The 16,559-nt window shown below is 37.4% G+C and overlaps 2 protein-coding genes across 2 annotated transcripts in view; one reads left to right on the forward strand and one right to left on the reverse strand.

Moving 5' to 3' along the window:
* STARD13 (StAR related lipid transfer domain containing 13) overlaps positions 1-16,559 on the reverse strand; it is a 495,175-nt gene that overhangs the window by 434,672 nt on the left and 43,944 nt on the right. The window contains exon 2 of the mRNA XM_070471789.1: positions 9,820-9,896. The gene's annotated coding sequence lies outside the window, so the exon portion shown is untranslated. The remainder of the gene's footprint in view (positions 1-9,819; positions 9,897-16,559) is intronic.
* RFC3 (replication factor C subunit 3) overlaps positions 1-16,559 on the forward strand; it is a 215,356-nt gene that overhangs the window by 34,098 nt on the left and 164,699 nt on the right. The window lies entirely within an intron of this gene.

Consider the following 16,559-nt stretch of genomic DNA (forward strand, 5'->3'; position numbering starts at 1 on the left):
ATTACTAACATTGGTAATTAAAGATCTGCCAGAAGCCTGCTTTTTAGCAATGTGGTTTGGAATCATAGGAAGCCAATATATTATATGGCATATAATTTGTTATCTATGCTGAAGATTTTTCCCTCACCCAAATTTAATCAGAATCAGTTCACTTTATTTTAGTTAAAAGCAATGAAGCCAAATGGTTTGAGACCAGTGGACAGATTTTTAAAATTCAGCTTTAAAAGATTCTTTTTTTAGTTATTCATGCAAATAAATCTTCTTTGGTGTTCAAAATATGAAAATAATTATTAAAATTTGTACCAGTTTTCAAGCCATTGTTTTATACCCTATATGTTTAATTCAGGGTTTTTTTGGCCATAATTTATCCCCAGATCCAAAATGTTTTATTTCAGAACTGAGATCAGGAGGGAGTCATAAGATGATTAGAAAGAAATATAGTATGGCTTTAGACTGATGATGGGATAGAACCCTAAGGCTTCATGCCCTTGCCAGGGATTAACTATTTACAGGAAATGGGAGATTCCAGGCATCAGAGGTTTAGTTGTGAACCCTGATAATCCAACACTTTGGAACAAGGATGTCTTTTGAGGACTTAAAAGAATCATTTTATAAGGAGAGCAAAAAAGAAATACTTTGTTTAAGATCATACGGCTTGTTAATAGCTAGCTCCTGATTCCTTCCCAGGCCACCTTTTTGGCACCAGGGTATGCTGAAAACTTGAGAAAACCTAATGCATTGAAAAAGTTTTGTTTGTTGAGAAAATTTTTAACAAAATTCAACAGGTGCTTATTTAGTACTTGCTACCAAGTGGAACTAATACAGCCCTAACACCGAACCCTTTAAAAAAATTCTGCCCTGTATGGGCTGGAGTGTATTGGAAAGAGATAGAAGGACTAGATTGGGAATGGTTGGGCTCAGAACATTATCGGGAGAAAATGGAAAGCCAGTGGGACTACGGAATGGTGCCAGGCAGCTGATAGAGGAATGGGAAGATTCCTGAGATGCTTGGCAGCACAAGGGGTCAATATTCCAGGGCTAAGGATCTGCTTGTGTGTCTAAACCATGACAAGGACATTCACCAAATTATGGAGTGGAAGATGTTAACTTTCCTTAAGCTCTCAAGACCTAACCTCAGCTCTTCCACTCCCTCTACATCCAGGGCTTACCTGGTGACTCAGACAGTAAAAAGCCTGCCTCCAGTGTGGGAGACCCTGGTTCTATCCCTGGGTTGGGAAGATCCCCTGGAGAAGGAAATGGTAACCCACTCCAGTATTCTTGCCTAAAAAAGCCCATGGCCGGAGGAGCCTGGTGGGCTACAGATAATTAAATGAGATAATTATCTCATTTCTGGTTACATCATGAGATCCCACAAAAGGTAAAATAACTTCTAGAGTATAATTTGCTTAAACAATAAAGTTTTCCAGCAGACCTTGCTAAAATATTAGGATTATTTTTAAATCATTTAATTTTTTAAAATTATAAAATATAAATAAAATTTAATATTTTATCCATTTTAAGTGTCTAGTTTAGTGGCACTAAATACATTAATATTGTTGTGCAACCATCACCACCATCCATCTCCAAAACTTATCTTCCCAAACTGAAATTCCATACCCATTAAACACTAATTCGCCCAGCCCCTGGCAACCACCATTCTACTCTCTGTCTCTATGAATTTGACTGCTCTGTGAGTCGCATATGAGTGGAATCATATAGTGTTTTTGTATTTATGACTTAGTTCACTTAACATAATGTCTGCAATCCATGTCGTAAAAGGTAACAATTTCCTTCATTAGTAAAGATGAATAATATTTCATCACATGTATAGTCCATGTTTTGTTTATCCATTCATCTGTTGGTGGTCACTTGGGTTGCTTCCACCTTTTTGCTGTTGTGTGTGATGTTGCTAGGAATATGGGTGTACAAATGTGTGTCAAAGTGCATGCTTTCAGTTTTTTTGAGTGTATACCCAGAAATGAACTTGCTAGATTTTATGGTGATTCTATGTTTAATTTTTTGAGGAACCTTCATATTATTTTAGAATTACTTTAAAAATCTGACATTGAGCAAGAACATCTTGCCACTGTCTCCTCTTTATATTAACATATATATGTATGTATATATATATATATAAAATAAAATCTTCAATCAACATAAATGAGATATGCATATATAGATGAACTCTAAACAAATGACTTAATATGTGTCCTAAAGAACAGATTCACTCAGGGGAGCTAAATACCAATTAAAGTTTATTGCAAAATAATAAAGCAGTGATTTGGAAAAGTTTTGTTGTGTCAGCATGACACAGATTTTAGCAATTATGGAGTGGCCAGATTTAAATCCCAGTGATTTAATCATACCCTAAAATACTCTCCTACAAATTTTTGCAAGACAGCTCCTCTAAAACCAACAAACACAGCTTTTAACTGGGTTTCTACAAATTATGTTGAAACTTAAATGTTAGAACAGCCAATTCTTTATTCATGTGCTCTTTAGATTGTATTTCTCTCTGGGATTTGTAACCTGAGTTTGAAATCAGATGCTCTTCCAAATACTACCAAATTGACTCAAGTTCACAGACCATCAGCAAATCATATAATGTGTGAATTGATAGTGTGTTCTAAGCTATGATTTATTAAGTTGATGGCTACTGTCATTATTAGGGGTTGCCTGAACATGGAAACAGCGTATATTTATCATAAAAATTAAAAGTTATATTTGTTTCAGTCATCTTGCTTTAAAGGCTAACTGTTGGTCTCTTCATCATGATTTATGCCATGAACCCACACAGTGATATAAATGGCATATATGTCATTACTGACCATTGCTATGATCCTGTGTTTCTATATATTGATTAAGAGAATTATCAAGACTCTTCCCATTTAGTCACACTATCTTTATTCCACTGCGTGGTGGTAGAGCAGTAGGCATTGGTGAAATGTAGATAAATAAGATGTGATCCTTGCCTTCAGGAAGCTCAAACTCTAATCTGAAATTGGATTAATGTTAATGGCTATTAGTTGTTAGATTTAAACTGTGACATGTCTTATTGACAGAAAAATGAATGAGTGAATACTGCTGTTTATTCTACAACTTTTCCTCAATAATGTGCCTATTAGTCATGACATCTTTACCACTGAAACCCAGTCTCCAGGGCACTCCTAACATGGCCATCAAGGAGCCCCTAATGTTTTCTCCCTGCATTGACATTAGTGTTTTTGTTGTTTTTTTGTTGTTGTTTTCTGAAAACATCAGTTATTTTATTAAAGTTCTGCCCAGTTGGAAACACAGCTATCTCTGCTCCCACTTCTTGGAGAACAGGAGCAGGCAGGCAGAGGGGAGACCAGGGTCTTCCATGAGGAAATGAGGAGTCTCAATTTCTTCCTGCTAAGCTGTTTCTTCTACTGCCAGAGAACCTACTCACACAGCTTGCTTTGAACTCAGTCCTCCCTAGAACTATCAAATAGAAAAACATGGTTTGATGCGTGTCAAATTTCCTTAAGAACTTTTGATTTTAGGATAGAAACAAAAGGATAAAGGGAAGAGGTCCAAATTTTATATCAAGCTCTATCCACAAATGTCTTTGAAGGAAAATCTCATAGCTGTATCCTTAGGCTCCTAGTCAAACTCAAATGATTTTAGCCCATTTTTTTAATGTCTTTTTGTTCATTCATCTATCCCACTAAAACTGTATTGTATTATAATGATTTGCTTATGCATTTATTACCCCTGGTTAAAACCAAGGTCCTCAAGTATAGAAATAATGCTGGTATCGTATAATGTGAGAGAAGAAATCATAACTTTTTCATAATTTCCATCAGTAACTTCTCCTTTTTTTTGATATGAACATAACTAATGTTTTCTCAGTCTTATGTAAAGAATGAGTAAAGACATCTTCAAAAAAACTTTGTCAGTTTTTTAATTGACCTAAAACATATAATCTAAGTAAAAAACAAAACGAAAACAAACTTCACCAGAAGTGCAAATATAGCTTCATAACAAATCTCTTAGCTCCAAAATTTCATTCTTTAAATTCTAGATAGAGATTCTGGAGGTGCCATCAGTCAGGGAATGGGTCTTTTTCATCTTTGGGTCACCAACTTGTAAATCCATGCCAAGAAAATAGTAACTCTCCTTAATGTTTCCTGAGTGATTCATGATCATTAGAAATCTGGATCTCAAGAGCTTTCTTTCCTTTATAACAAGCTAAGGAAATATTCATAAACTATCATGATGTAAGAAAGTTTCTGGCAGTGATATCTGCAAGGATGGAGTTTCAAAAGGTAGAAACTTCAGAAAAACACCATCCAGTTGTTTTTCTTTCAACTTAGCTTGAGAAACAGCCCCATCTTCGTCCTCTTGTGCTTGTTTTTATTTCAGACATCCTGACCTAAACTAAGTTTATGTTTTGCTCTCATTAATTTATTTGAAGGACCTTCCCAGGTGGCACAGGGTTAAGAATCCACCTGTCAATGCAGAAGATGCCAGAGATGTGGGTTTGATTCCTGGGTTGGGAAGATCCCCTGGAGTAGGAAATGGCAACCTACTCCGGTATTCTTGTCTGGAAAATTCCTTAGAGCCTGGCAGGCTACAGTTCATGGGGTCACAGAGTTGGACACAACTGAAACACACACACACACACACACACACACACACTATTTGAAAAGCAGCAATTAAAGAAACATTGCATGTCAGCCTTGAAACATTTCACATGTTCTGTGAACTCCTTCTGCAATGATTACACTCATAGCACTGGAACTAGACCCTTTCCTTTAAGGAGCCCAAAAACTTCCAAAGAAAAACACCTCGAACTCTTTTCTTTAGCTTGGTAATCAGGTGAGAAGTTTGAGAATTTCAGTAACACTCTTAAGAAAAATTCCTATCCTTTTTTTCCTTTTATATATACTTCTCTATTTTCATTAGTTACTTAATAAGCTTGTTCATCAGTTTCCTTATTAATAAGTAAAATCTTCATTCCTGGAAGCTCAGATGAAGATAATTGGCTCTACCCTCCTCATTAAGCCTTTGGAAGACACCGTGGACAAATAATCTTAAATTACTGTGCCTTGCCAACTGAACATTTCCTACAAGCAGGTCTTTTTATGGAGGAATTTTTATCAAAGACAGCATTTTAAAAAGGCAGTGCACAGTGTCTACTGAACTAGCAATGAGAGAGACAGACACAGAAAACCACTGAGAGAGAGAGACAGACTCATCTTTTAAACAGAATACCAGCTTATAAATGTGAAAGGAGTGGAAAAAAATGTGAAAGGAATGGATAGAACTAAGGAAATCACCAATTTGCAACTGTCGGTATTAATACATGATTCTGGCAAGATCAGGATCAGCAATAGATGCTAAAACCATTGGCTTAAAAGTTAATGTGGAACTAAATCATGTAATCTCAAAGTTTCACAATTAACATTACTTAAAAATATCACAAGTGAAAAATGTACTTTTATAATGAAGAGCTCTGGTAATCACCATTGAAACTAGGTGATTAAACAGCCTTACCAGTAGGGAAACCACTTGATTTTGTTATCACCTGATTTTGTTTAATGGGATATAATAAGTGTACAAGATCACTTATGTAATTTTCTTGGTAAAAATGTTTAGCCTATATCATTTTATGAAGAAATACAAATTTAGGATGTGGCACTTTCCAGAAAATACTATTCTGGACTCAAAAAAAGTCAGTGTCATGAAAAACAGACTAGAGAGAGGACTATTACAGATAAAAGTGATCAAAAAGACCAAAACCAAACCAAAAAAAGGAAGATAAAAAAACATGTATAGTGCAAATCTTAATTGGATCCAATATGTTAAACATCTGTGAAAGAGTATTAAGACAATTGGAGAAATTTAGGAGACACAGACATAACAGACTTTTGGACCCAGTAGGGGAAGAAGAGGGTGGGATTACTTGAGAGAATAGCATTGAATCCTATACATTACATTATGTAAAATAAATAGCCAGTGGGAATTTTCTGTATGACAGAGGAAACCCAAAGCTGGTGCTCTGTGACAACCTATTGGCTTAAAAGTGGGATGGGGAGGGAGGTGGGAGGGGGACTCAAAAGGGAGGGGACAGATGTATGCCTATGGCCTATTCATGTTGATGCATGGCAGAAACCATCACAATATTGTAATTATCCTCTAATTAAAAATAAAAATTAAGACAATTAGAGAAATTTAAATATAGGCTGTATTAGATGATAGTCAATTAATTTTCATGGGTAGTTAATAGCATTTTGGGTGTAATATATATAATATATAATATAAAGTATTTGTGAGTTGCTGTTTCTCAAGTAACTAAATATTGTTGTTGTTGTTTAGTTGAAAAGTCATGTCTGACTCTTTGTAACCCCATGGACTGTAGCCCTCCAGGCTCCTTGGTCCATGGGATTTTTCATGCAAGAATATTGCAGTGGGTTGCCATTTCCTTGCTTCCCTGGTAGCTCAGAGGTTAAAGCGTCTGCCTGCAGTGCAGGAGACCTGAGTTCGAGTCCTGGGTTGGGAAGATCCCCTGGAGAAGGAAATGGCAACCCACTCCAGTATTCTTGTCTGGAGAATCCCATGGAAAGAGAAGCCTGGTGGGCTACAGTCCATGGGGTCGCAAAGAGTTGGACACGACTGAGCAACTTCACTTACTTACTTACTTCTTCAGGGGATATTCCCAACCCAGGGATTGAACTTCTGTCTCCTGCTTGGAAGGTGAATTCTTTACCTCAAGCTACTTGGGAAGCCCAAGTAACTAAATAGTTCAGCCTAAAAATGCATATACACATACATACAAAAAAGGAAATGGATAAAATGTTAATTTGTGAATCTAGGTGAAGTCTATATGCTATTCATAATCTATTTTTTCTCTAGGCTTAAATATTTTTGAAGTGAAAACTAGGGAGAAACAAGGAAACTATAAATAAACCCTTGACCAAATCATTATAATAAGTTAATACTGTAATAAAAATTATAAATCAGTCTTTTAAAAAACTATTTTATCCCCTGGATCTTCCATGTAGCAGGCCTGAGAACTTAAATGAATTGCTTAACCTCTGAGTGAATTTTATAAAATGGAGACATGATGCTCATTAAAAAAAAAAAATAAAGAGACCAATGCTATCCCTCAACTTGTGTTTGAATATTTTCTTTCATGTACTATGTTATGAAAGAAGAAAATGTTCCCATTATTATTATTCTCCTCTCATTTATTTCCTTTCTCAAATAAAACTTGGATCACCAAAAGAAAAAAAAAGTAACTAGCACCTTTCAGTAAAGTGGAAATTCTACTTTTGTGTTTTAGTAGACGATTGCCATGTTGCAGCTCAGGAGATAGTGGAAGATTGAGGGTAAAGAAACTGGAAAATTATTGTTGCCCTGAAGATCACTTCTATTTGTTGCATCATGATAAAGAGTAAGGATTAAACTCAATTAACCATCTTTTCCCATGTTTGAAAGGACGTTTTTTACTCTGTTGTAGCTAGTGGACCTTGATTTCTGTTGCTGGGAAACGTGGATGACTCTTTTAGTCCTCATGGAAATTGTACTTAATGTAATCACTTTGGCCGAGTCCTTATTGGCTGTTGGCTAGCTGCCAGCTCAAGGAAAGTTCACCTCAAACCCTTGCAAGGTAGACTGGTAGTGGAAGCTGTCCTAGCCGAGGGGGCATGGTGGAAATGCTTCAGGGGCTTCCTGGGGGTGGGAAAGAGTGGGGCAAGGGCAGTACCACTTTCTTCTTCAACAGAATTATTCCACATTGATCTGCTTCAATGTTAGACTCCATTTGAAAAAAAAAATGCTTCACTGGAAGAGAGAGCAAATTTATCTATAAAAAAAGCCCTAACCAATTTACCCCCCAAAAATTTGAATCTCTGAGAAGTGACTTGTCCAAAGTTGCACAGCTCATAAATACCAAGGCTGTGGATTAAGCTGCTGCTTCTGACTAAATTGCTTTCCATTATCTCACACTTCCTGTTACTAGGACTGAACACACAATATAGCCACACATACAATAGCAGTGTTTAAAGATAATATGAGATATCGTGAACAATGATCCATGGTAATGGATTTGTGAAGTTTGACAAATGGATGATTTCGTAAAACAGTGCTAGCACAGTATAGTCAGCTAACTGGTCAGTGAGCTATTTGTTACCAGCCTGCAATGAAGTAAGCACAGAAATTGAGAGTATGTGCTTAGAAGTCAAGAAAGTATTTTCTATATGGCTGCAACATACAAACACATAATTTTGTGTTTCATGAAAGTTTTGGTCTGTGATGAATTAGAAAACCATAACTTAACAAACTCAAGACTATGGTCTTTCCAGTAGTCACATACAGTTATGAGAGCCGGATCATAAAGAAGGCAGTGCCAAAGAATTGATGCTTTTGAACTGTGGTGCTGAAGAAGACTCTTGAGAGTCCCTTGGACAGTAAGGAGATCAAACCAGTCAATCTTAAAGGAAATCAACCCTGAATACTCACTGGAAGGACTAATGCTAAAGCTGAAGCTCCAATACTTTGGCCACCTGATGCAAAGAGCAGACTCATTGGAAAAGACCCTGATGCTGGGAAAGATTGAAGTCAGAAGGAGAAGAGGGTGACAGGATGAAATGGATGGATGGCATCACCAATGCAATGAACATGAACTTGGGCAAGCTCTGGGAGAAGGTGAGGGACAGGGAAACCTGGTGTGCTGCAGTCCATGGGGTTGTGAAGAGTTGGACACAACTTGGCGACTGAACAGCAACAACAATTTAACAAAACGGATGCAATGAGAAAATCTAAACAGATCTATAGCCACTTATGAAAATGGATCGATGGATCAAAATCTAACTCCCTTAAAAATCCTCCAGTCTAAAATAGTTTATATGCATATTCTCCCAAATTTCCACTGAATGGATCATATCTATTTTATATTGTGTAAACTCTTCCAGAGATCAGAACAAGAAAAGTAACAACTCATTTTATGAAGTCAATGTAATCTCATGCCTAAACTATCATGGACCATTCATAGAAAGAAAACAATAGGCTGATCTTACTCATGACCATAGAAACAAAAATTCTAAATAAAATATTAGAAAATTAAACATGTAATATATGAAAATATATAAAATATATGAAAATCCTACATATATTATGGTTAATTATTAAATTTTGAAATTATATTAACATGTTACAGCATTAACAGATGAAAGGTAAAAGTAATAAATGATTACTTTGATGGAAGAGAAGGAATTGCAGAAAAAACAAAAAATGAAAAAAAATTACTAACTCATTACAAGTTATTTTAAATTCATTACATCAACATTAAAAATAAAACAAAAGCATGCTCTAAAACCAGAAATGAGAAAGTTTTCTAGCTATCATTGTTTCTTTTCTCTTGGCGCAAACTGAAAGTGGGGGTGGGAACACAGCTATACTTACTAGAAAGGCATAACAAAACTTTCATCATTGATATGATTGTCCACACGGGATAGTCTGAAACTTAAATAAATTATTGGAACAAATAAGGAATTTTGGATTTTATCAAGATACTGTATAGAATATGAAAATATCATTTTCTTTACTGTGAGCAACAAATAATTAAATAGTAAAAGATGCAATTTATATTAATAACTAAATTGATAAGCTGTCTAGAAATAAATCTTAACAAAAATGTTCAAATTTATAAAGAAAACATTTGTGAAAGTTTATTGAAAGATATAAATGAAGACCTTGTTAAAATCCATGTTTTTGTGTATGAAAAGATTATAAAGACATCAATTTTCTCCAAATTAATTAATAAATTAAACATGATTGCAGTCATATTCTCACCAGGATTTTCTGAAGAACTGGACAAGCTGATTTGAAATTTTATGGAAGAGTAAAAGGTCAACAAAAGCCAGGAAAATCTGGAAGAAAGAAAAGTAGGGGAAGGAAAAAAAGATAAAGATAAAAATTACTTATACTAAGACTTTTAACAAAACAATTGTAATTTTAAAAGTATAGTACTGGTTTAGAGATAGAAAAAGGGATCATTGAGAGCATGAAGACATTAAAAACATGCCCTAGAATAAACTTGGGATATGACAGGCAATGTTATAAATCAGTGGGGAAAGTATAGAATTTTCAAAAAATCGTGTGGGCCAATTGATTACATATGGAAAAAAATAACATTAAACTACTTTTTCATGACATACAAATTCACATTTCCCAAGTGGCTTAAAGACAAAAAAAAAATTAGAAAAAACATGGAAGATGTATTTACTCAAAGACTTAGGTTCATGGGAGTAGAGGGTGTAATAAATATGTTAATAATTTAAAGAGAGAAAACACAGAAGAAATTTCAGTATATAAACCTAGAATTCTTTTTTTATAAAATCACAGAATACCAGTAAATTATAGAGAGAAAGATTAATACATCTAACTACTTTAGAAAACAAATTTAAACTACATTAAAAGTTATGAGAAACCATAAACAAAGTGAAAAGGAAAATCACTGGGAAAATCTATGGGAACTACATATAAACCCCAAATTTATAAAAAAAATCTCTACTGGGAATTCCCTGGCTCTCCAGTAGTTAAGACTTCACCTTCCAGTACAGGGGAATGATGGGTTTGATCCCTGTTCAAGGAACTAAGGTCTCACATTCCAACTGGCATGAGAAAAAATTTTTTTAGTAGGAATATAATTCTTGTAAATTCTTATTTGATGAAAAATTAGAACTTAAATATTCAAATATATATATATAAAGAACCTCTACAATAACACAGTAGAAATGTGGCTAAGGGGCTTCCTGGGTGGTGCTAGTGGTAAAGAATCTGCCTAATGAAGCAGGAGACATAGGAAATGGGAGTTGGATCCCTGGGTCAGGAAGATGCCCTGGAGGAGAGCATGGCAACCCACTCCAGTATTCTTGCCTAGAGAATCCCATGGACAGAGGCGCCTATTGGGCTACAGTCCATAGGGTCACATAGAGTCGGATGTGACTGAAGCAATTTAGCATGCAGGCAGTGTAGCTAAAAACTTATGAAGAGGCAGTTTAAAAGCAAGAAACACACATGAGCAATTGCATATGAAAAATGAAAATACGCTCAACTTCACTAGTTGAGATCAAGTTTACTAGTTACCAGGAAATTGAAAAATGAAACAGTGAGCTGCCATTTGAGGCTATCAGATTAGCAAAACATAACCTATTGACATCAAGTTTTGGTGAATACATTACACATTTCTGGAGGGTTTGTAAATTAGTACAACCTCTTGGAGAACAATTTTGCCATCATTTGGTAAAGTTAACTGTGGTTCAGCAAATGTACTTCTAATTTATTGTTTACTTAAGTACTAGATACACATGCTAGAATCAATGTGCAAGAGTGTTGATTGTATTCTTTGTGATAAAGTGGGGAAAATGCATGCCCTTGAATAGAAGGCTAGATTTAATTTATTTTTTTAATTTGAGGGAATATTACATAATCTTAAGGCTAAATTTACCAGTACTTGAAATAATAAACTTCAAAAACATTAGTTTCAGTGCAAAAGTTAATCTTAAAAGATAACTGTATTATTCATGTAAGTTTAAAAAACACACAAGATCTTTTTATGTAAAATTTTATGAATAAAAACATATGTGATAAAAGTCCTAAAAACCACCTGGGAACAATCCATGTCAACTTCAAGTGGTACCTCCTAGGTAGGGAAGGATGAAGATGGGGATTTACTGTATCTTAAAAGTTATGTTTCTTTCAGAAAACAAAATGGAATAAAACAGATCTCTTTCAAATAATAGTAATACATAGAAATCTTGAATGATGATTACATGAGTGTCATATGATTCATTGTATAGTTTGGCTTTATTATTCATTTGAAACAGAATTATTCATTTGATTTTGGTTCTTAAAAAGGAAGAAACAGGGAGTGAAAAATCATTTACACTCAAGGACATAGCCCTCATCATGAGCCTGAACTGAGCTCAGGTTTTTCACCAGAGGACCAGCCTGAGCCTGGCCATTGGCTGATGAAGTCTGTCAGGAAGCTGCATGGAGAAGGCCTACTGAGGGGACTACTGAACCCTCTGCCTCTGCCCCTGGCAGCTGAGCTCTGCCCTTCTCCTCTGGGGAGCTCTGGAAGGCCTGATACCAGAGTGAATGCTAGGACACGGTGGTGGCACAAAGATTTGTGGGCAGATACCAGGACACACAGGAAGTTACAAGAGAAAAGCATTCTGTTTCAACTCCACCCATTGACCTTTGGTGGGTGAGTTTTCAGTGAAACAGCAACATCTTCTGAATGCTCTGAGGGAAGGCTTTATAACCTGGGGGTAAGACGCAGTTTCTAAACACAATTGATGTGGCTTTCCTGCCTTCATTCAGGGTATCCATTTTCCACCACATAATCGTCCCATTGTCCACACTGATTCCTGTTTGCTTTGGCAGGGTTAACTGCTGGCAGGCCTCCTCCGTGCTGAGCTCCTTATCCTCCACTGTGCAGGGGTTATTGAAGCAAGAGCAAGCTTTCCCTCACTCCCCGGAACAGGAGCCAAGTGTGACACAAATTGTGAAACTTGTTCCTGGTTACCAGGAAAACTTAAAGAAATCCTAATGAAGCAAAAAGTTGACAAAAATCTTTCCAACGTTTGAACAAAAAATGTATTTTTCAGGTCTTAGATTTATGGAAGTCAGTTCACCAAACCCAGCCAGACTTTCAAACCTCCTATTCTTTGCACTATGTTATTTAAATACACTGTAAATACCCTCAGTTGCTCTAATACCAGGTCCATATTGTGCAAGACTACCATGGTCTGAAGACCTTGTTGAATTTGAAAGAGGCAGAAGTTCCGTTTCTGGCGCATAAACTTGAATCAGGACTAGGATAAGAGTGCCAAAGAAGTCCACACTCTGACAGCTAGACAAGCAAGCCATTTATTTGGAAAGACTTTGAATCCCTTCCCAGAGCAAAATGCAGCCCTTTATACTCAGCAGGTTTGGAATAAAATTGTCTTAACTGACTTGATCAGTGTCCTGAATTTTAGGTTGTAGGAAAATGCATCTGATAACTTGGAAATGGAGAAAGGGTGGAAAACTAGGTCCTGAAAAGATTATTTCCTCATGGGGTTTCCTGCCATATTTTCTAACTTGTGTGTTGGGTGAGGATTTATATTGTTTGTTGAAAGTACTATCTCTGTGACAAAACCTGAAGTTTGGGAGGAAAACATAAAAGGAATGAAGAAAAAATGGAAAATATGAAACCTCCTGATAAAACTTATAAAACCCACATGCATCAGTCAAACAACCAGATTTACTGAATAAATATTGTATTTCACGTCCTGTAAATATATATTACCAAAATAAATATGACTAAGACACAGTCCTTGTCTTTGAAGAGTTGCAGGGAGAGTGGAGGTGCAGGCTAGATGATTAAGGAATAGTGCTGATCCAATATGTGTGTATCCCAACAGGTGGTGAAGACACTTGACTTTTTTGGCAGAAACTTGCAACAACAACAAAAAGTCACAAATTTAGTATGTGAATATCTTCCTATGTGTACCGTTGTTCAGTGTACAACTGAAATAGCTCGACATGGTGATCCAGCACCACAAGATGGAAAAGAAGCTGAATCAGAGGAAATCAGGCACAGCTTCTCTTGAAATGTCCCTGCATCAACCAAGCCTTGGTATTTGAATGCAGAAACCAGATCATCCTTTAAAATTTCTCCATGGAGCATCACTCCAGGGAGCCCATTTTCTTATTCTCCTATCTAACCCCCTTCGGAGGGGCTTTCCAGGTGGCGCTAGTGGTAAAGAACCTGGCTGCCAATGCAGGAGACATAAGAGAGGTGGATTCGATCCCTGGGTTGGGAAGATCCCCTGGTGGAGGACATTGGCAACCTACTCCAGTATTCTTGCCTGGAGAATCCCATGGACAGAGGAGCCTGGTGGGAAGCATATTGTACACTATGGCCATCAAACAAACCTATACATGTCTTAATTCAAATGTCTCATTCAAGTTCTCTCTTAAAGAGAGAACTGGGGGCTGGGAGCTCCCAGTTGGGGGCTGGGAGCTCCCCAACTCCTGGGGGCTGGACTTCTAAGAAATCTGAGAGACCCAGCATGGTCCTAACTTCACAGCAGCCCTGTCAGGGTCTCATCTGGACCTATCCCCAGTTAATCTGTCATGCAAATTTACTGCTTTCAATTAATAAATAGCCTAATAACTTCTCTTTCATTCTCCCTCCTCCCTCAAGCCTGCCCAGATCTGAAAGAACTTTTCTGGGTGACTTGAAAGTTCAAGTTGAGACACAATCAGAATGAATCCTTTCTCCTTTTCTCAGAGTTTTGTTGAAATGAATGAACTCTGCTACATAGGCACAGGGCTAAGAGGCAGGTACAAAGATAGATAGAAATAGTCCCAGCCCTCAAGCAGCAAATAAGAACACATCACATTTATAGCTTCCAAATTATTTTCATATGTATCAATATTTACAACCTTGAGAGGTCAGTATTATTCTATATATTTTTGTAGGTAAAGAGGCTGAAGCTCTGAGAGAGAAGTCCACAAACTTGCACAAGTAGTATGTTTTGACGTGGGACCTACAACAGACTCCTCTGCTCTAAGTCTCATCTCTCTCTACAAGTGCTGGCTACGTCTCTAGTCCAGAGAGGAAAATAGCATGATTTACGTCACAATAATGGTGCAAACAGAGTTGTGGGCACAGGGGGAGAGGGATATATGTCCCAGAAGGCAAGGTGAGGTGGGGGTGCAGAATGGGAAACCTAAGGGAGCACAGATGGTGTTTCCACTGGCAAGTTCACGTGAAAAGGCAAGTAATTAGCCTCCAACTAATAAAAATAAATGGAAAAAAAAATAAATAAAAAACAAAACAAACAAAAAAAGGCAAGTCAATATGAGGAATGCCCTAGGACAACCATATATGAGAAGGGAGAATTTTAGGTCTGGTTGGAAAATCTCAAGTGAATAGTTGGGCACAGCTGGTTTAGATTCTGTGCAGGCTGCAGAGACAGGGAAGGAAGAATGAAGTAAGGGCAGTGGTCACAGGCCAGGCTGCTGAGTGCACCATGAACTCAGTAGCACCAGGAGCCACAGGGGAGGGGCAGCTCAGATGTGGGCTTGGAAGGAGAGATGTTAATTCAAGCATAGGGTGAAGAAGGGATTACCAGATGGGACAGAAGATACTTCCAGATACTGTCAGGGCCAGGTAAAAGAATGAGGGGGTCTCAGCAAGAGCTGCGCCAGTGGCACCAAATGGCAGTGAGTAGCATGCGATGACTCGAAATGCCCCCATCTGTTTTCTGAGGTTTTCAAGTCAGTTCAGTCGCTCAGTCATGTCTGACTCTTTGAGACCCTGTGGACTGCAGCACACCAGGCTTCCCTGTCCATCACCAACTCCCGGACTTTACTCAAACTCATGTCCATTGAGTTGGGGATGCCATCCAACCATCTCATCCTCCACTGTCCCTTTCTCCCCATGCCTTCAATCTTTCCCAGAATCAGGGTCTTTTCCAAGGAGTCGGTTCTTCACATCAGGTGGCCAAAGGATTGGAGTTTCAGCTTCAGTGTCAGTCCTTCCAATGAATATTCAGGACTGATTTTCTTTAGGATCTGAGGTTTTAAATGCACATAAACATATATATTAAGCAGTCCCTTAATTCTTTTTTAGTGGTGAATCCTATTTATCAGATATCCATTCTTGTGGAAGCCAATTATATATATATTTTTAAAAAGCATATTAAAGCAGAGTTGCTCTGGCAACAGAGAGGTGCTTGGGAGCCCAGTGTACCAGCTTCCCCAGGTGCGCCTGGGCTTAGCTTGAAAATCGGGTCTCAGGTGGAGTTTAAGTGCTGCCCAAATGCACATTATCTCTTTGAACACATTGTCTCAGTTTTTGTTTCATTTTGTTTTTTTGAAAATTGAACTTAGATTCTTTTATACTGTCTGTGACTGATCCTAACCAGATATTGCTCTGTAAGAGTTTTGAAATCTCAGGACTCAGGAAGATGCCTGGTCCCATTGAGGCAGATGTTGGTCTTAGCTTCATTTCCAGCCAGTCAGTCAATCACACTTCTACATGCTAGGGTGCAGCAGTGACCGTTGACAGTCAGTCTCAAGGAGTTTATAAACTAGTGGGGAGATACATAAGTTCACAAGAGCAAATAATACTTTTAGATATTTAATCAAGTTCTGTGAAAAAAATCAAAATGATATAATTGAGAACAAAGGAGACTGGGAAATCTGAAGAGATGGTGTTTAAACAGTGGTGTGAAAGACGTGAAGGAGGAAGTCCCATGTAGACCTGAGAGGTGCGTTTTAAACAGCAGGTCCAGCAGGTGCCAAGCCGATTAGCCTAGAATCACTTGGTATGTTGAATATCTCTGTGGCCTTACAAAACCTTTGTGGTTGGATAGTGCCTAGTGAGTAGGAAACAAGTAGCATATGGGGTTCTCCTTTGGCAGGAGCAGAACAGCAGATCTTATTTCATTCTAAGTATTCTAGGAGGCTGTCAGGGCATGAATATTCTGGTGTGCATTGTTACCCAGGCTGCTGGAAAATTCAGCAATGGA

Source organism: Odocoileus virginianus, chromosome 8, assembly GCF_023699985.2.
Source record: "Odocoileus virginianus isolate 20LAN1187 ecotype Illinois chromosome 8, Ovbor_1.2, whole genome shotgun sequence".
NCBI lineage: Eukaryota > Metazoa > Chordata > Mammalia > Artiodactyla > Cervidae > Odocoileus > Odocoileus virginianus.